Genomic DNA, 22,132 nt, shown 5'->3' on the forward strand with positions numbered 1-22,132 from the left:
GAATTCAGACTTCTAGCCTCCTAAATTATGAGAAAATAATTTTCTGTTTGTTAAAGCCATCCACTTGTAGTATTTCTGTTATAGCAGCACTAGATACCTAAGACAGTAATTATTTGTTTATACGTGGGAAAATCAACAATTTACCTGGACTGTAATGCACCAAGGATTTACTGAGCCTCCTCCTTATTTTTCTCTGGTTTTGCATTCTGATTTGCAGGCTTCACAATTTATAAACCAAACTACATTACCACAGCATGTTGATGATTTGTTAGTCTACTCAGTCTCTGGGAAAGCAAGCCTTGAAGACAGTATAGTCTTATTAAAATATCTGGCTGCTGGCAGACATAATGTTTTGAGGGAAAGATTGTAATTGGCCCAGCCTTTTGCTAAATATTAAGGTCATCTAATTTCTGCATGACTCAAAAAGAGAAGAAACAGCTGCAAATATTCATTAATAATCAGAATGTGTAATTTACAAAGTATGAATCGAGGAAAATTGGAAGTTGTCAAAAATGAAATGGAATACTTAAAGATAAGTATCCTAGGCACTAGTTAGCTGAAATGAACTGGTATTGGCCATTTTGAATGAGACAATCATATGGTCTACTATACTGGGAATGACAAACTGAAGAGGAATGACATTGCATTCATTGTCAAAAAGAACATTTCAAGCTCTATCCTGAAGTACAACACAGTCAGTGATAGGAGAATATTCATGTGCCTACAAAGAAGACCAGTTAATGTGAATATTATTCAAACTTACTCACTGTGATGGTTAAGATTATGTCAACTTGGCTGGGCCATGAGTCTCTGTTTTTATGTGATCACTCCCATGATGGGATCTGCTGTGAGTAGCCAGTCACTTGAAAAGGAGTTTCCTGGGGGTGTGGCCTGTATCCGAATATAAGCATATGTTCTGGCTTTTTGCTCACTCTGGACCCTGCAGCTGTCTCCTGTTCATCTGACCTCTGGTTCTTGGGATTTGAGCTATCAGCTTATCTGCTGATCCTGGGATTTGTCGATCTTCACAGCCTGTGAGCAAAAGCCCTGCTCTCTGACCTGCCGATCTTGGGTTTGCCAGCCTCTGTAGCTATGTGAATCCGGAGAAGCCTCTGTCCTAATCCATGGACTTGGGACATTCCATCCTCTATAATTGAGTGAGCCATTTCTTTGATATAAATCTCTCTCTATATATATATTTATATACTTTACTGGTTTTGCTTCTCTAGAGAACCCAGCCTAAGACACCCACCAACCACTAATGCAGAAGATGAAGAAATTGAAAATTTTTTTTACCAACTTCTGCAGTCTGAAATTGATCAAACATGTAATCAAGATGCATTGATAATTACTAGTGATTGGAGTGCAAAAGTTGGAAACAAAGAAGGATCACTAGTTGGAAAATATGGCCTTGGTGATAGAAACGACGTTGAAGATCACATGATAGAATTTTGCAAGACCAACAGCCTATTCATTGCAAATACTTTTATAACAACATAAATGGCAACTATACACATGGACCTTACTAGACAGAAGACACAGGAATCAAATTCACTACATCTGTGGAAAGAGACGGTGGAGAAGCTCAATAGCATCAGTCAGAACAAGGCTAGGGGCCAGCTGTGGAAAAGACCATCAATTGCTCATATGCAAGTTCAAGTTGAAGCTAAAGAAAATTAAAACAAGTCCAGGAGAGCCAAAGTACGACTTTGAGTATATTCCACCTGAATTTAGAGACCATCTCAAGAATAGATATGATGTATTGTACACTAATGACTGAAGACCAGGTGAGTTGTGGGATGACAACAAGGCCATCATACATGAAGAAAGCAAAAGTTCATTAAGAGACAGGAAAGAAAGAAAAGACCAAAATGGATGTCAGAAGAGACTCTGAAACTTGCTCTTGGACAAAGACTAGCTAAAGCAAATGGAAGAAAAGATGAAGTAAAAGAGCTGAACAGAAGATTTTAAAGGGTGGCTGAAGAAGAGAAAATAAAGTATTATGATGAAATATGCAAAGACCTGGAGTTAGAAAACAAAAAGGGAAGGACACGCTCGGCATTTCTCAAGCCGAAAGAACTGAAGAAAAAACTCAAGCCTTGAGTTGCGATATTGAGGGATTCTATGAGGGAAAATATTGAACAATGTAGGAAGCATCAAAAGAAGATGGAAAGAATACAGAATCATTGTACCAAAAAGAATTGGTCGACATTCACTCATTTCAGGAGATAGCATATTATCAAGAACCAATGGTACTGAAGGAAGAAGTTCACGCTGCACTGAAGTTATTGGTGAAAAACAAGACTCCAGGAATTGACGGAAGACCAACTGAGATATTTCGACAAATGGATTCAACACTGGAAGTGCTCACTCTTCTATGTTAAGAAATTCGGAAGGGAGCTACCTGGTCAAATGACTGGAAGTGATTCATATTTGTGCCCGTTCTAAAGAAAGGTGATCCACAAGAAGTAGAAATTATTAAACATTATTAAGATCACATGCAAGTAAAAGTTTGCTGCAGATAATTAAAAAGTAGCTGCAGTAATACATCGACAGGAAACTGGCAGAAATTCAAGCTGGATTCAGAAGAGAATGTGAAAGGACGGCTATCACTGCTGATGTCAGATGGCTCTTGTCTGAAAGCAGAGAATACCAGAAAGACGTTTACTTGTGTTTCATTGACTATGCAGAGGCATTCGACTGTGTGGATCACAACAAATTATGAATAACATTGCAAAGAATGGGAATTCCAGAACACTTAATTGTGCTCATGTGGAAACTGTACATAGACCAAGAGGCAGTCATTTGAACAGAACAAGGGATACTGCATGCTTAAAATCAGAAAAGGTGTGCGTCAGGATTGCATCCTTTCATCATACTTATTCTGTCTGAGACGTTGGACTGTATGAAGAATGTGACGTCAGGATTGGAGGAAGATTCATTAACAACCTGTGATATGCAGATGACACAACCTTACTTGTTGACAGCAAAGAGGACTTGAAGCACTTACTGAAGAAATCAAAGACCACAGCCTTCAGTATGGATTACACTTCAACTTAAGGAAAACAAAAATCCTCACAACTGGACCAATAAGCAACGTCATGGTAAATGGAGAAAGGACTGAAATTGTCAAAGATTTCATTTTACTTGGATTCACAATCAGCTCCCATAGAAGCAGCAGTCAAGAAATCAACGTATTGCATTGGGCAAATCTGTTATAAAAGACCTCTTTAATGTGTTAAAAAGCAAAGATGTCACTTGAGGACTAAGATGCGCCTGATCCAAGCCATGATATTTTCAATTGCCTCATCTGCATGCAAAAGCTGAACAATGAATAAGGAAGACCAAAAAAGAATTGATGCCTTTGAATTATGGTGTTGGTGAAGAAAATTGAGTATACCATGGACTGCCAGAAGAACAAATGAATCTGTCTTGGAAGAAGTACAGCCAGGATACTCTTTAGAAGCGAGGATTGCAAGACTTTGTCTCACATACTTTGGACATGTTATCAGGAGGGACCAGTCCTTGGAGAAGGACATCATGCTTAGTAAGGTAGAGGGTGAGTGAAAAAGAGGAGAACCTCAATGAGAACGACTGACATCATGACTGCAACAATGAGCTCCAACATAGCAATGATTGTGAGAATGGTGCAGGACTAGACAGTGTTTTGTTCTGTTGTACATAGGGTTGCTATGAATCGGAACTGACTCGACAGCACCTAACAACAACAATCTCTGCAGAAGGCATGTCTATTGACCCTATACGAGAAGAAGCTATTCTTGTTTTACCTATACATGAAACAAAGAAAAAACTACAAGGTTTCTTAGGACTCTGTGGTTATTGCCAAACCTGGATAACCAATTTTTGTTTGATGGCTCAACTTCTGTACAAATATTTATAGGCTTCTGAACCAGATACATTCCAAATAACACAAGAAGATCAAGAGGCAATAACTAAAAGAGGCTTTAATGAATATGCCCACTCTAGGATTTCTTAACTACGATTTAGATTTTTCCTTATTCGTGCATGAAGTATCTGGAAATACTTTTTGTGTATTTACTCAGAAACAGGGAGGACTTCAAAGACTCATAGGTTATTATAGCACGCAGCTTGACCCAGTAGCCGGAAGGTACCCTCCCTGCCTTCGCGCTGTAGCTGCCACTGCTAAACTGGTAGAAACCATGGCAGATGTAGCACCGGGAAAAACCTTCTGGATGTGTATATGCCCCATGCTGTGTCTGCCCTACTTCAGTGTTAACACATCTTTCTTCCAGCAGACTCACCTCCTCCTGGCTGCATTCAACATTAGGTTGCACTCTGTGGCTCATTTAAACTCATCCACCCTTCTCCCTGCAGTGAATGAAGACAGCTGTCCTCCACATGACTGTTTAGAACTGAACAGCTTCTAAATCCTTGAAAGGATTTGAAGGAAATCCCTTTAATTAATCCTGATTTTGTTCTGTTTATAGATGGTTCCTATTAAAAATCTAGTCACAGTAATTCTCATTATCAGGCAGGATATGCTGTTACAACTTCAAAGTACTTGAAAGCCAAATGCTCCCAAAAGCCACTTCAGCCCAACAAGCTGAATTGATAGCTCTTACTAGAGCTTGTAAAATTGCTAAAGGAAAGCTCATTAATATTTACACTGACAGTAGATATTGTTTGGGGGTCATACCTGACTTTGGTATGCTTTGGAAACAAAGAGGTTTTTTGACCTTGTTAGGGAATAGTATAAAAAATGGAGCTTTAGTAGATCTTCTAAATCATCTGTTACTCACTTCTGAAATTGCTGTGATAAAAATACAGGCTTATCAATCAATAGAGGTACCCCAAACTGAAGAAACTAGAGAAAATAATCTTGCTGATTGTGATCGTTAAGATTGTGTGTCAACTTGGCTGAGCCATGATTCTCAGTGTTTACATGTGATCACTCCCATGATTGAATATGCTGTGAGTAGCCAATCAGATGAAAGGGAGTTTCCTTGGGGATGTGGCCTGCATCTGAATATAAGCAGACATTCTGGCTTTTTGCTCACTCTGGATCCTGTGGCTGCCTCCTGTTGTCTCAATTCTGGTTCTTGGGAGCTGTCAGCTTATCTGCTGAACTTGGGATTCGTCAATCTGCACAGCCTGTGAGAGGAGCCCAGCTCTCTGACCTGTGAATGTTGGGTTTGCCAGTCCCTACAACTATGTGAATCAGGACAAACCTTGCAGTCTTGCCTGCCAATCTTGGAATTCGTCAACCTTCACAGCCTGTGAGCGGGAGCCCTGCTCTCCAACCTACCGATCTTGGGCTCACCAGCTTCTGTGGCTGGGTGAATTGGGAGAGGCCTCTACCCTGATCCACAGACTTGGGATGTTCTAGCCTCTACAATCTTGTGAGCTGTTTCCTTGATATAACTCTCTCTCTCTGTATATATTTATATGCTTTACTGGTTTTGCTTCTCTAGAGAACCCAGCCTAAGACACTGATGCAGCAGCCAAACAAGCTGGTTCTCAAGTAATTCATGTATCTATGTTAAATAAAGGATAATCTCCCAATTTCTTTATTGATTACTCCAATCTTCATGATGACTTAACTTTAGAAAAACTTTTAAAATACCAACAATTAGCCCAAGCAGATGAAGTAGAGACATGGGAAAAAGCAGGGTGTTACCAAAATCCTGCCATTACATTGTGGATTTGGGCTAATAAGAAAACTGTTTTACCCAATATTTTGCATATTTCTATGATGCAAGCCCTACAAGAAGGCTCTCACGTGGGATGAGAAAAAATGATTGAGGCCTTAAAACAATATTGGTGGGGAAAATTTCTTCAGGTTGTCAAACATGTTGCTACTCACCATCCCATTTGCTCTCACTACAAACCTGGAAAACACCTTAAAGACCTACCCAAACAATATCCCTTATCCTCTGGACCTATGCTTAAATGGCAGCCAGATTTCATTCAGCTCCCACCCTGAAATGGTCATAAATATGTATTAGTAATGATTTGTAGATTTTTACACTGTGTATAAGCCTTTCCTTTCATCATGCTACTGACGCTTTTACAAAAGCAAAGAAACTTCTTGAAAACATCATACCCACCTGGCAACCACCAAAAACCCTTTGCAGTGATCAGGGAACTCATTTCACTGGTCAAGTTATCCACGAACTATGCCAACTTTTTCCCATTTATCAAAGATCATGTTGCCCTTATCATCCCCAGTCTTCTGGTCTAGTAGTGGAACTAATGGAATAATAAAAATCCAAATAGCAAAGCTTTGTGAATCCTTACTTTTATCTTGAACTAAGGTCCTTCCCTTGGTTCTTTTAAATTTGAGATACACACCATTTGGGTCTTACTCCCTATGAAATCATTACTGGGAGATCCATGAGCCTTCCCTATGTTGCCTGCACTGACCCTAACATTGCACAACCTGACCTACTGAAATATTGTCAATCATTAATGCAGTATTCTAAGAAATATCCTTCACAGGTTAGAGAATCATTTGATGGCCAGAAATCAAACACCCAGAATCCATTTAACATCATCCCCGGGAAATATGTGTATTATAAGAGACATCAATTAAAGGACTCATTGGAACTTCCTTGGGAGGGACTCTACTTAGTTCTCATCACCAACCCATGTGTGGCAAATCTGGAAAGAGTTAAATCCTGGATCCATTTGTCACAACTTAAAAGGACTAAGACATTTCTTTGGACTTGTCAGCCCTCTAGAGATCTGAAAATTACATTTAAATGCCCTTTCCAGAAGCAGACAACCATGGAAGTAGATAGTTCGTCCCAAGATCACAGAACAAGACCTCATGCATGTAACTGAATTTTATTGACTTTGCTTGGTGATTGTAGCTATCCTTATTGTATACCTGTGGTCTTATTTCCTGGTAGTTTTATTCACTATGAAAGCCCATTTCAGTCTTATTCTTTTCTTCCTAACAGTTTCTTCTAATGCTTGTAGACAGAATGCATTTGTTAAATTAGCCCAATCAGTAGCTAGGTAATCTGACTGAATGTTGCATCTGTCATTCCTCTCTGCGATCTGTGCATGAAAATTCAGATCCATTAGTGTCTTCCATATTAAATGACGGTCTTGTACCCAATGCTACTGTTAACTTCAACCTCACCTTTAAACAGGACGTATGTGTTAGACTATGACATTCCCCTGAACTGTGGACTGAACCTCAGGCACCATGATTTAATTTAACCCAAATTTTAAATAGTAATTTCTCTGAAGCTGCTTAGGACCCAACTGCCAAAATGATTTTCTAATCTCACACGATAAACCCCCTGGATTCTGGGAAATTGCCCATACAGTGAATGTAACAGCATGCCTTAGAGAATGAAGCCATATTTGTACTGAACTTTGGAACTTGCTAAAGTTGGAATGATCATCCATCTGTAATAATTCTTTTGTAGAAGATTGGTTTGAGAAGGCGAATCAAACCATCGCCTTTCCACACAACGCTATCAGAAATGGTAAGATTGTGCTCCTTATGGGTATGTATTTTTATGTGGAGGATCAGGTTATCTTGCAATAAAGGAACTTACTCTACATGATCAACCTTTTGCCTAAGCATTACCTTGCTTAGATGGTTTGAACATGACGAGTCAATGCACCTTAGGGACTTTAGGAATCCCCTTAGATAACCACACTTATAATGAAAGTAAACACTGGACTAGTGATATAAAAATCCTTGCTTGGAATAAAAGAGAGTCTATGTCACAAGACAGTCCAGTAGCTGATAAACCTGGGATGGGATGGGTATTCCTCCTAGCACTCTTACCCAACTACGGTATTCCCCAGCTTGAAAGATTGCGGTGTGACAAATCGCTTTTGTGTGGCCTTTCTCACCATGGTCTTGCAACTCCCACCAAATGATTGGGTGGGACCATGCTAATTAGGTACATGGAACCTAATGAGGGGATTGGTCAGTGTTACCATCCCGTTAGGCTTAAAATGAGCCATCCAAGAGGCAAGAGGGAGGGAAGAAGGGCCAAGAGTGGAGTGCATCCTTTGGACCCAGGATGCCTGTGCTGAAAAGCTCTTGGAACCAGGAGACTGAGAGAGCGAGCTGCGGAACTGAAGAGGGTGAGAAGCAGCGGCAGGGAAATGGTAGCAGAACCAGGAGACTGACAGGAGAAGGCATGGTGGGCTTCCTGGCCCACAGAGGGAGAAAGTGGATGCCTTCGGGCTGAAGCTTACTGGTGGAGTAGGGTGCCTCTGGGCACTTATTGGTGGAGCTAAAAGAACTTTGTAACACTTACTGAGCAGAGCAGAGGCCAAAAGCCAGAGAAGTGTGCCTGTGGGCACAGCTGAGAAGAGGCTGTCCTGATTGAAGGACTGTATCCTGGGCCTTCCTGAACCTGAACTATAACCTGTTATTTCCCTGATAAACCTCATAATTGTGAGTATTGTCTGTGAGCACTATGTGGCTATTGTAATGAATTACTGAACTCAGCAGAGAAGTAGAGAGTGCCATGGGAGGGATAGTTGGTGTCAGAATTGGTAAAGATGGCAGAGAGAGGAAGCATGTCTGACCTCCACCTCATAAGAATCAGCCTTGGGCTGTTGATCTTGATTCTCCTTCTCTCTTGTGAATTTAGAGGTCAGATGCCACTGCCATGTCATTTTTACAAAGATCTATTCACAATTTGTCTGCTACAAAGGGCTCAAATTGCTGATAATATTGCAGATGGAATGCCAGCCCAACAGCTCTTTAGAATCTCCTGTTAAAGTAATACTAGATAATAGAATGGTTCTTGATTTCCCCTACCACAAGAAGGAGGAGTCTGCCATTGCTAACACCTCCTGCTGTACTTGGATAAATACCACAGAAAAAGTAGAACAAGGTATTGGAAAAATTTACCAGAAACCTGCTTGGCTACATTCAATACCTCCTATGCCTGCCTCTCTCTTTTTAGACATTTTTACTTGTTTACCCAATGGTATCGGTTCCCAGTTGTGCTCTATACTACAAACTGGATTAATCATCTTGATTGCTATAATAATTACTATAGGTCTTGTTAAATGTTGTATGAAATGCCTGTCTAATGCTTGTTATCAAACTTCAGTCCCTCCTGCTATGCAGAGAATTATGTATCTTGAAAAAACTAAGTCCTTAAAGGAGACTAACTTCACACCTTGAGTTAGCCTTTTAGGGTGTCAAGGTGTTCCTTTAAATGTGGCCTCGCTCCACACATACCCTGACTAGAGGATCATGAAAGCAGAATATCTGAGCTATAGCATGGTGAAGAAGTGGATAAAGAATCCAATTTGTGAAAAAGATCAATCCAATGAAAAAGTTCATGTGGAAGAAAACTCTCATAATGGTGATCAAAGAATCTTCATGAAGAATCTTGATCAAAAGGGTGTGAAAGAGGACTCTAAAACTGAGGCACCTGGCATAACTAAAATGGCTGACACAAGTCTGGATCAGACTCCATTTTGTTTTAAACCCCTGCTGCTGCTCGTACAGTATGAGCACTACTTTTGGGTAAACAAGTCTTGTTTTGCAAACAAATGTGGTTATGCTTGCTTGACTATGATTCCGGAAAAGAATGCTTGCCCTCAGGAAGAATGCATTTGAAAACAGATTAACTGATATGAAGAAAGAGCTGTTTGTGGTTGCAGTCACACTAGCCTTCTTGTATAAAAACCCAGCATTCCTTTGTGAACATCAGAGCACTTTGTAATTTTACTCAGTGCTGCTCAAGTTGTATTCCTCAATAAAATTCTATCATTTATCACCATACAGAATTAGTGTTGCTTATACTTTTGACAGAGAGTACAAGCAGAAAACAACTTTATTCCTCTTTAACTGTTCCTTTAATCTTCCTCATTTTTCTGGTTCTTTCCCTGCCCTTAGATGGAATCTCCAGGAGGCCCTATGGCTTTTTTGGTCACTATTGAATAATAAAGAACCTTCTGGTCATTTCTAGTCTCAAGAAATCTGTAACTAAGAGGACCTGTAATCCTTTGCCGTTGAGTTGATTCTAACTCATAGTGACCCTATAGGACAGAGTAGAACTGCCCCATAGGGTTTCCAAGGAACAGCTTGTGGATTTGAATTGCTGACCTTTTGGTTAGCAGCCAAGCTCTTAACCACTGCACCACCAGGGCTCCAATTAAGATGACCAGTCTGATGCAATAATCAAAACTCCAACCACTGTTAAAGATTATCCTCTTCCCAGCTAGAGCCTTTTCAGCCTGGGAGCCTGCAATAGGTGTAGGTCATGGTTGGTGTCATGGATTGAATTGTGTCCCCAAAAAATATCTGTCAACTTGGCTAGAACATGATTCCCAATATTGTATGACTGTCTACCATTTTATCATCTAATGTGATTTCTCTATGTGTTGTAAATCCTATCACTATGATATAATCTTTTTCCCTCATCAACACGTGATATTACAAATAAATTTAATTCTTGATGAATGTTATACAAAAAGAAAAAAGAAAGATTCTTCTTGTTACATTTCACCGTATTTCCCTGATTTGTAGTGGGGCTATCTCTTTTGACACGTTTGTTTGACTGTTTGTATGCCCTCTTCTGTAAATTTTCTGTTTATCTCCTTGGCTCATTTTTTCTGTTTGTCTTTTTCTTATTGATCTATAGTACTTTACATAGTCTGGAAATTAATGTTTATCTAATCATATGTGTAGCAAATATTCCCTCCCAGTCTGTAACTTATGTCTTAACTTAGTTCAAAAAAAAAAAAAAAAAAGCATTCTGTACCATAGGATTGTTTAACTTACGGGAGCCAGTTTATCTCTTTTCTCCTAAGGCTTTTGCATGTGTGTCTTGCTTGACAAGAAGTCTTCAACCCCGAGGTTTTAAGTATAATTTCTTCTAATACATTTACATTTTTAATTGCTACGCTTCGCATTTAATCCAACATCAATTTTTGAGAAAGTTGTAAGTTTCTAACTTTTTCCTCAAATAAGGTTTCCAACACTAATTTTTGACTACTATTTTCCCATCTTAAAAACTCCCATTCACATCATCTTCCTGTTTTCACATGTAAATATGTCTATTTCTGATCTCTCGTTTGTTCCAGTGATGATATTTTTCAACTCCTTAGTAATCCACTGCCCCCTCCATCATCATCTTTTTCAAAATTTTTTTGGCTATTTCTGCACATTTTCTCTTCCAGATAGATTTTAGACTCAGATTGTTGAGTTCATTTTAAAAGTCCTCGCTTATAATTGCATTGAATGTATTCATTAATTGGGGAAGAACTGACATGTTTATCATTTGAGATCTTTGCATCCAGGAACATCTAGCCATTTATTCAGGGATGCTTTTGAGGTACTTCAATAATGATTGATCGGTTTTCATGTTAAGTCTTGCATATGCGTATTTGGCAACTTGTTTATATTTCTATGTGCATTGTATGGTGGTTTTTAAAGCTACTTTTATAGAATTCTTTAAAAAAGAATATCCCAATTGGTTATTATTGACTCATTGGAAGGTTAGTGATTTTTGGTAAGTTACTTTTTACCAGATGTCTTTCGTTTAGTTTTTTTTTTCTTTTCGCTTGTTTATTTGGTTTTAATTAGTTCTCATGGTTTGTCAATTAAATCTTCTGCACTTTTTCGGTAGATTATGAAATCATTTGTAAATAGTTACAAGTTAGGTTCCCCCCACATCTATATTTATATATCTTATTTCTTGTTCATGTCTTACTTCATTGTTGTTGTTAGTTATCTTTGAGTCAATTCTGACTCAGGGTGACACCATGTGTGCAGAGGGTTTTCGGCGCTATGAGTGTTAGGAAGGAGATTGCTAGGCTTGTCTTCCGAGGTTCCTCTAGGTGGGTTTGAACTGCCAACCTTTCAGCTAGTAGCTGAATGCTTAACGGTTTGTTGCACCCAACCCTATTGCTGTAGAGTTGATTCCAACTCATAGTGACCCAGGGACTCCTATTTCACTGTAGGACAAGTAATAATCTAGTATGGAACAGAAGGAATGGTGTTCAGCATCCTTGCCATGTCCTGGCTTAGTGGAGGTGTTTTTTTTGTTTTTTGTTTTTTTTTGATGTTTAGAAATTCATTTATTTCTATGCCCCAAACAGGAGCAATTTTTTTTTTTATGATCTCTTTTTATATATATATATTTTACTGTACTTCAGGTGAAGGCTTACAGAACAAATAGTTTCTCATGAAACAGTAGTACACATGTTGATTTATGACATTGGTTAACAACCCCACAACATATTAACCCTCTAACTTCTCAACCTTTTTTTTTTGGTGAAGATACACATAGCCAAAGATAACACCATTTCAAAAATTTCTACATGCACAGTTCAGTGACATCGACTACGCTCTTCCAGTTGTGCTGTTATTCTCACTTAAGATGAAGACTTACAGAACAAAATAGTTTCTCATTTAACAGTTACTACAAATGTTGCCCTATGACAATGGTTAACAATCTCACAACACATCAACAATATCCTTACTCAACCTTGGGTTCCCTATCACCAGCTTCCTTGTCCCCTTTGGCCTTCTGGCCCTTGTCACTGGACTCCTATACCTCGTTAGTCTCATTTGGTTTACGGGGCTGTCCACTCCCAGGCTGAACAGTGAATCTCGGAGGTAACTTCACCACTGAGCTAAAAGGGTGTCTGGGGGCCATACTCTCAAGGTTTCTCCAGTCTCCTTTAGGCCAGTAAATCTGGTCTTTTTTTTGTGAGTTAGAATTATGCTCTACATCCTTCTCCAGCTCTGTCCAGAACCCTCTGTTGTGATCCTGGTCAGAGCAGTCAGTGGTGGTAGCCGGGCACCATCTAGCTGTACTGGACTCAGTCCGGTGGAGGCCTTGGTAGCTGTGGACAATTAGTCCTTCGGACTAATCTTTTCCTTGTATCCTGTTCTCTTCATTCTCCCTTGCTCCCGAAGGGATGAGACCAGTGGAGTACCTTAGATGGCCGCTCACAGGCTTTTAAGACCCCAGACGCTACTCACCAAGGTAGAATGTAGAGCATTGTCTTTATAAGCTGTGTCATGCCAATTGAGCTAGATGTTCCCTGAGACCATGGTCCAGTGGAGATGTTTTTAATGTTCTTGATTAAGTATGATGTTTGCAGTTGATTTCTGATAGATGTCCTTTAGCAAATGACTTAGTTATCTAGTGCTGCTATAACAGATAAACCATAAGTGGGTGGCTTTGATACACAGAAAATTATTATCTCACAATTTAGGAGATTATAAGTCCAAATTCAGAGTGCTGGCTCTAGGAGAAGGGTTTCTCTCTCTGTAGGTTCTGGGGGAAGGTCCTTGTTCCTTGGTGATCTTCATGCGGTGTGGCATCTATCTTCCAACATCTCTGCTTCTTGCTTGCTTGTTCTATCTTTTTTATACCTCAAAAGAGATTGACTTAAAATATACCCTACACTAATACTGTCCATCAACATAACAAAGAAAACCTGTTACCAAATGAGATTATAATCACAGGTATGGGGTTAGGATTTACAACACATTTTTGGGGGATACAATTCAATCTATAAGAACGAGTTAAGTGTTTTCCTATTTCTAGTTTCCTGAGAACTTTTATCTTACATAGGTGGTGAATTTGTCTAATGATGTTTTTACCATTTATTGAGGCAATCATATGATTTTCTGAATGAACGTGGTGAGTTACATCAATAAATGTTCTAATGTTGAACCAAGTGTGCCCTTCTTGTCTAAACTCTCCTTGGTTATATTATATTGATCTTTTCAAAGAACCAGCTTTTGGTTGTTGTCATGGATTGAGTTGTGTCCCCCAAAAATACCTGTCAGCTTGGCTGGGTCATGATTCCCAGTATTGTATGATCATGTAATCTGATGTGACTTCCTTATGTGTTGTAAACTCTATCACTATGATGAGATTATATGTGATCTCCTTATGTGTTGTAAACTCTTATCACTGTGATGAGGTTACGCTGATGAGGCTGACGAGATTAGATAGTGTCTTAATGCAATCTCTTTTGAGATATAAAAGAGAGAAGTGAGCAGAGACACATAGGAACCTCATACCACCAAGAAAGCAGTGCTGGGAGCAGAGCGCATCCTTTGGACCTGAGGTTCCTGTGCTGAGATGCTCCCAGACCAAGGGAAGACTGATTTATCAGAAGGACCTTCCTCCAGAGCTGAGAGAGAGAGAGAGCCTTTTCCTGGAGCTGATGCCCTGAATTTGGACTTGTATCCTACTGGACTGTGAGAGAATAAACTTCTCTTTGCTAAATCCATCCACTTGTGGTATTTCTGTTGGAGCAGCACTAGATGACTAAGACAGTTGTACTGATTTTCTCTATTGTTTTTCTGTTTTTAATTTTGTCAATTTCTGCTCTAATTTTTATTATTTTCTTTCTTCTTGTTTTAGCTTTAATTTTCTCTTCTTTTTATAGTTTTGTAATGGGGAAGACTGGGTTATTAACTTTACAGCATTTTTCTTTTCTAAGATATGCATTCGATGCTATAAATTTTCCTCTAAGCACTGCTTTAGCAGAAAAATAAGTTGTATTTTTATTTAGTGAAAAACATTTTTAAATTTCTCTTGAGACTTCTTTGGCCCACAGGTTATTTAGAAATATGGTGTTTAATTTCCAATTATTTGGAAAATTTCCAGCTATCTTTCTCTTACTGATCTCTAGTTTAATTCTGTTGTCGTCTGAAAACATAGTTTGTATGATTTCTAATCTTTTACATTTGGTAAGGTGTGTGTTTTATGGTCCAGAACATGGTCTATCTTGGTAAATGTTTCATTTGCTGTCATACTATCTTATTCTTTACTGCTGGATTTGCTAATATTTATTTAGGACAGTTGCATGTTCATTCACGATTCAGGGTGGCTGGTAGTGTTCTCTTGTTTGGTTTGGTGTTGTGGATAAGCTAACCTCTAAAATGAGCTGAGTTCAATGTGGCACCATAGACAGAAGCACCATGCCATCCCTCAGCAGCAAAGACCTGAAAAACTAAAACGAATACAAACGTCAATCCTAGAACTCTAAGCATCAAATGAAGGGATAAGGAACTAGATCAAGCACCAAATGGAAGAAAAAAACTGACAGAGAACAGAGAACGAGGAGAGCTACAGAATGGAAGCCCCCTGTCAGCTAACGTGGCACAGCTTCACCATCTTGGAGCATAGCCAGCAATGACCTCAGACAGGGAGTATGGGCAGCAACTTTATGGAGCTCCCAACAGGAGACAGAGAACCTGGTAACTGGAGATACACGTTTTCCCACTCCTCATGCTTCTGTCCTGTATGCTGCTTCCACTGCTTTCCAATGGGCCACAATCACTCAGCCAGAGAGACACTGGCTCATTGCTGCCCTGGGTCTGAACTGCCCCAACCAGCCGGCTCCCTTAGTGCCACATTTTTCTGTTGTTGTTGTTTTGTTTCTTCTCTTTCCTTTCCTTTTTTCCTTTCTCCTGCCCACCTAGCCCTGTATGCTGCCTCCACCCCTTTTCCACGGGCCATACCACACTGCTTGGGTAGAGAGCCACCAGCACACAGCCTCCCTGGGTCTGCCCTGCCCCACCCACCGGCTCTTGCCATGCTGTCATTTTTTTTGTTTTTGTTTTTGTGTCTCTCTCCTCTCTTTTCTTTCTTCCCCACTTAGCTCTGCACATCACATCCTTTCCCTTCCCTCCTGCCTCTCTGCACCACCCACCGAGCATCACACCCCCAAGGGACACCTGTGAAAACCTCCAGACCCCTGCACCCCACCCCGTGCCACCTCCCAGCCCTGCCCCGCTGGGTGCCATGTCCACAAGTGCCACCAGTGCAGACCTCCACACCCCCAGACCCTATCCTGCACCACACATCGGCCTCACCCTGCCAAGCGCTGCACCCCAAGCAGAACCAGTGCAGACCTCCAGACCCCGGGATCCTGCCCTGTGCCACATCCCAGCTCTGCCCCGCTGAGCACTGTGCTCCTGAGCAGCACTGGCTTGGACCTCCAGATTCCCAGCCCCTGACTTGCACCACCCAGGCCCCACCCTGCTGAATGCTGCACCCCTGAGTGGCACTGGTGCAGACCACAGGACCCCTGGACCTCACCCCACACTGCCCCCCGGCCCTGCCCAACTGAGTGCTACACCCCTGAAAAAGACCAGCATGGACCCATGGACCCCTGAACTCCACCCCGCACCACCACTGGCCCAACCCCACTACGAGTGCCATGCCCCCAAGTGGGACCAGTGCAGACTTCTGGACCTCCTCCTGCTGTGCTGCCCCCAGACTCTCCTCACTGGCCCCAGTTTGTAATGCAGACAAACAACCCATCCCTATCCCTCCCCTTGCTGGACCTGCCTGCTGCATCATAGCTGAGTGATCAGCACTGCCCACCTGAACAAGGTAGTGAGAACTATCATGCCCACAGAGAAAGCAACAAAACACGCCCAGCCTACCTGCCCAAACATAACCAAATAAAACAAAAAAGCAAGATGAAACAAACAAACCTACAATCAGTTAAATGAAGAAAATAATTCCTAAATGTCTCAGAGACAGCAAACAATATCAAAATATATTTTTAAAAAAACAGGACAGGATGGCTCCAGTGAGCAACCAAAATAAAACACCAGATGACCTTTTGGTAGAGGAAAAGGCACTGGAACTACCTCATAGGGAATCCAGAAGTCTAACATTCAGGGCTCTCAAGAGATTAGGAAGGAGATGAAGGAATACACAGACACACTAAGTAAAAAATGGACAAAATCATGGAAAATACAGACAAAATCAGGGAAAACACAGACAAAGCAATGGAAGAATTCAGGAAAATAATACAAGATCAAAATGCCAAAACAAATAAACAATTATAAATAATACAAAAACAGTGATTAGAAATCCAAAAGATAAACATAAGAATTTCAGAAATGGACAATACAATAGAAGATTTTAGGAGCAAATTTGAAACAATGGAAGTCAGCATTAGCAAAATTGAAGATTAACCCATGGATATCACTTGTTTGAGGAAAAATCAGAGAAAAGAATGAAGAAAACCTAAGACTATGTGGGATACAATCAAGAGCAAAAATTTGCATGTGATAGGAGTTTCAGAACAGGGAAAAAACGGAAAACAGAGAAGATCATTGAAGATGTGCTGAAAGAAAACTTCCGTAAAATCGTGAAAGATGAGAAGCTGACCATCCAAGAAGCTCAATGAGTCCCATATAGGATAGACCCCAAAAGAAAGTCACAAAGACATATAATCACACCCTCCAAAACCAAAGACAAAGAAAGAATCCTGAGAGCAACTTGAGAAAAAAAAAAGCCACACGCAAAGGGGAAACAATAAGACTAAGCTCTGATTACTTGGCAGAAACCATGTAGGCAAGAAGGCAATGTGACGACATATATAAAACTGCGAAAGAAAAAAATTTCCAACCAAGAATATTATATCCTGCAAACTCTCAAATATGATGGCAAAATTAGGACATTTCCAGATAAACAGAAATTGAGAATCTGTAAAAACAAAACCAAACTTACAAGAATTATTAAAGAGACTGGTTTGGTTAGAGAACTGACAACAACTTGAAGCTAGGAAACAGGACAGTATCAGCCAGATGCCATCCTAGGTAATGAACTCTCAAGTATAAAACAAAACTAAAAGATTTTCAACAGGGAAACAAGAGACGTCGATCTGTAAATGACAACAAATCCAGAACAATAAAAGGGGAAATAAACAGTGTAGGTGTAGAACTTTCAAAAGGAGAGGAAGTCAAGACAATATCAAGCAATAAAAGACTGGTTCAAATTTAGGAAGATGGGGTAAATTTCAAGGTAACCACAAAGAAAGTTAACAAAACCTACTCATGAAATAAAGAAGAAAAACATAAAATCTCAGTAAACACAAAATCTACAAAAATAAAACAAACAAATAAATTCCACAAAGAAAAGGAACTCAACAGAGGAGAGTAAGAGGAACAAAGAAAATGTCAGCACCACAAAAATAAGCACTACAAAATGACGGCAATGAACTCAAAGCTATCAGTAATCACACTGAATATAAATGGCTTAAATGCACCCAAAAAGAGATAGAGAATGACAGAATGCACACAAAAAACATGACCCATCAATATGCCATCTGCAAGAGACACACTTTAGAAACAAAGACATAAATAAATATATTAAAAATCAAAGGATGGAAAAAATATATCAAGCAAACAGCTACCAAAAAAGAGCAGGCATGGCAATACTAATCTCAGATAAAACAGACTTTAAGACAAAATGCACCACAAAAGACAAGGACACTATATTATGATTAAAGGGACAATCCACCATGATGACACAGCCATAATAAATATCTACACACCCAATTACAGGGCTCCAAAATACATAAAACAAACTCTACAGCACCTAAAAAGAGAAATCGACAGTTCCACAATAATAGTAGGAGACTTCAACACATCACTCTCAGCAAAGGACAGAACATCTAGAAAGAAATTTAACAAAGACACAGAAGATCTGAAGCCACAACCAACCAACTGGACCTTATAGACATATAGAACACTCAGCCCAAGAGCAGTAAAGTATACATTCTTTTCCAATGCACATGGAACATTCTCCAGACTAGACCACATCTTAGGTACAAAGCAACCCTCAACAAAATACAAAATATTGAGATAATACAAAGCATGTTCTCTGTTCACAATGCCATAAAAATAGAACTTAATAACAGGAAGAACAAGGAAAAAAATTCAAATACATGGAAATTGAATAACACCTTGCTTAAAAATACTAGGTAATAGGAGAAATCAAAGTCAGAATAAAAAAATTCCTAGAATCTAATGAGAATTAAAACACATCATACCAAAACCTTTGGGACAGAGCAAAGGCGGTGCTCAGAGGTCAAGGTATAGCAATAGATGCACACATCAAAAAAGAAGAAATGGATAAAATCAAAACGTTAGCTTTACAACTCAAACAGAGAGAGAACAGCAGAAGAAGCCGACACCCACCAGAAGAATGGAAAAAATAAACATCAGAGCAGAAATAAATGAAATAAAGAAGAGAAAAACAATAGAAAGAATCAACAAAACCAAAGTTGGTTATTTGAAAGGATCAATGAAATCAACAAACCACTGGCTAAACTGACAAAAGAGAAACAGGAGAGGAAGCAAATAACCCCAATAAGAAATGAGATGGGTGACATTACAACAGACCCAACTGAAATAAAAAGGATCATAACAGAGTACTACAAAAAACTGTACTCCAACAAATTTGAAAACAGAGGAAATGGAAAAATTTCTAGAAATACACTACCTACATAAAGTAACTCAGACTGAGGTAGAAAAACTAAACAGACCCATAACAAGAGAACAGATTGAAAAGGTAATTAAAACACCAAAAATAAAAAAAACTATGGGGGGAAAAAAAATGTACTGGCCCAGAAGACTTCACTGGAGAATTCTATCAAACTTTCAGAGAAGAGCTCTCACCAGTACTACTCAAACTATTTCAGAACCAAAAAAAGGAAGAGATACTTCCAAATCTATTCTATGAAACCAGCGTAACCCTGATACCAAAACCAGGCAAAGACACCATAAAAAAAGAAAATTACAGACCAGTATCTTTCATGAATACAGATGCAAAAATTCTCAACAAAATTCTAGCCAATAGAATTCAGCATCATATTAAAAAAAAATACACCATGACCAAGTGGGATTCATATCAGGTATTCAAGGATTGTTCAACATTAGCAAATCAATCAATGTAATTCACCACATAAATAAAAGAATCATGTGATCATCACAATCGACACAGAAAAGGCATTTGATAAAGTCCCACACCCATTCCTGATAAAAACTCTCAATAAAATAGGAATAGAACAGAAATTCCTCAGCATAATAAAGGGAATCTATGTATGATGGCACAGTGGTTAAGAGTTCAGACTGACAACCGAAAGGTCGGCAGTTGAAATCCACCAGCTGCTCCTTGGAAACCCTATGGGGCAGTTCTACTTTGTCCTATAGGGTCACTGTGAGTCAGAATCTACTCAACGGCAACGGGTTTGGTTTTCGGTTTTCTTATACAAAACAAACAGCCAAGATCCTTCTCAACAGAGAGGCTGAAAACATTCCCCGAGAATAGGAACAAGACAAGGATGCCCTTTATTACCACTCATATTTAACATTGTGCTGGAAGTCCTAGCTTCAGGAATAAGGCAAGAGAAAGAAATAAAGGGCATCCCATTGGAAAGGAAGAAATAAAACTATCCCTATTCACGAATGATATGATACTGAAAAACGGCTTGGAGGCTGTGTCTGACCTCCTCTACTTTCCCAAGGGGGAAGGAGAATCAAGATCAACAGCCCAAGGCTTATTCCTGTGAGGCAGAGGTCAAACATGCCACTTCCCTCCGCCATCTTTACCAACTCTGACACCAACCACTGCACCATCTCCTGCTGCTGGGTCTCTCCTGTTGGTCTCTCCTTCCTTGGTGGTGGTGAGCTCCTCCACTCTGCTTTGAAATTGGCTCTCTTTTAAGGCAAAACTGACCAATCCCCTTGGATTACCCTATCACCCAGTCCCGCCCAATCACCTGGGTGGGAGTTACAAGACCCTGGCTAGAAATGCCACACGAAAATAATCAATCAGTAATCCATCACACCACAGATACTATACATAGAGAACCCAAAAGACTCCATAAGAAAACTACTGGAACTAATAGAAAGATTAAGCAAAGTAGCAGGGTACAAGATCAATACAAAAATCAGTTAGATTCCTATACACCAATAAAGAGAACTACAATAAGGAAATTAGGAAAGCAATACCATTTATAATAGCTTCTAAAACAAACAAACAACACACGTAGGAATAAATCTAACCAGGGGTATAAAAGACCTATACAAAGAAAAATATAAAACACTAGTGCAAGAAACCAAAAGATACCTACATAAATGGAAAAACATACCACACTCATGGATAGGTAGACTCAACATTGTAAAAATGTCAGTTCTACCCAAAGCACTCTACAAATACAATGCAATCCCGATCCAAATACCAACAGCATTCTTTAATGAGATGAAAAAACTAATCATTGACTTTATATGGAAAGGAAAGAAGCCCCAGATAAGTAAAGCATTATTGAAGAAGAAGAACAAAGTAGGAGGCCTCACACCACCTGACCTCAGAACCTACTATGCAGCTATGGTAGTCAAAACAGCGTGGTACTGTTACAACAACAGGCACATTGACCAATGGAACAGTATCAACAACACAGACATAAAACTCATCTACCTATGGCCACTTGATTTTGGCAAAGGCCCAAAGTCCATTAAATGGGGGAAAAGACGGTCTTTTTTTTTTTTATGCACAATAAATTTTCTTTTTTTTTTATTGTACTTCAGGTGAAGGCTTACAGAACAAATAGTTCCTCATGAAACAGTAGTACACATGTTGTTTTATGACACTGGTTAACAACCCCACAACATATCAACCCTCTAACTTCTCAACCTTTTTTTTTTTGGTGAAAATACACATAGCCAAAGACACACCATTTCAAAAATTTTAACATGCACAGTTCAGTGACATTGACTATGCTCTTCCAGTTGTGCTGTTATTCTCACTTAAGATGAAGGCTTACAGAACAAAATAGTTTCTCATTTAACAGTTACAAATGTTGCCCTATGACAATGGTTAACAATCTCACAACACATCAACAATATCCTTACTCAACCTTGGGTTCCCTATCACCAGCTTCCTTGTCCCCTTCTGCCTTCTGGCCCTTGTCACGGGACTACTGTACCTCGTTAGTCTCATTTGGTTTTATGGGGCTGTCCACTCCCAGGCTGAACAGTGAACCTCGGAGGTAACTTCACCACTGAGCTAAAAGGGTGTCTGCGGGCCATACTTTCGGGGGTTCTCCAGTCTCCTTTAGGCTAGTAAATCTGGTCGAAAAGACAGTCTTTTTAACAAATGGTGCTGGCAAAACTGGATATCCATCTGTAAAAAAATGAAACAGGATCCATACCTCACATTATACACAAAAACTAATTCAAAACGGATCAAAGACCTAAATCTAAAACCAAAAACTACAAAGATCATGAAAGAATAAATTAGGGTCAACACTAGAGGCCATAATATATGGTGTAAATAGAATACAAACCATGACCAACAATATACAAACACCAGAAGATAAG

The sequence above is a fragment of the Trichechus manatus genome, unplaced genomic scaffold (assembly GCF_000243295.1).
Source record: "Trichechus manatus latirostris isolate Lorelei unplaced genomic scaffold, TriManLat1.0 scaffold00084, whole genome shotgun sequence".
NCBI lineage: Eukaryota > Metazoa > Chordata > Mammalia > Sirenia > Trichechidae > Trichechus > Trichechus manatus.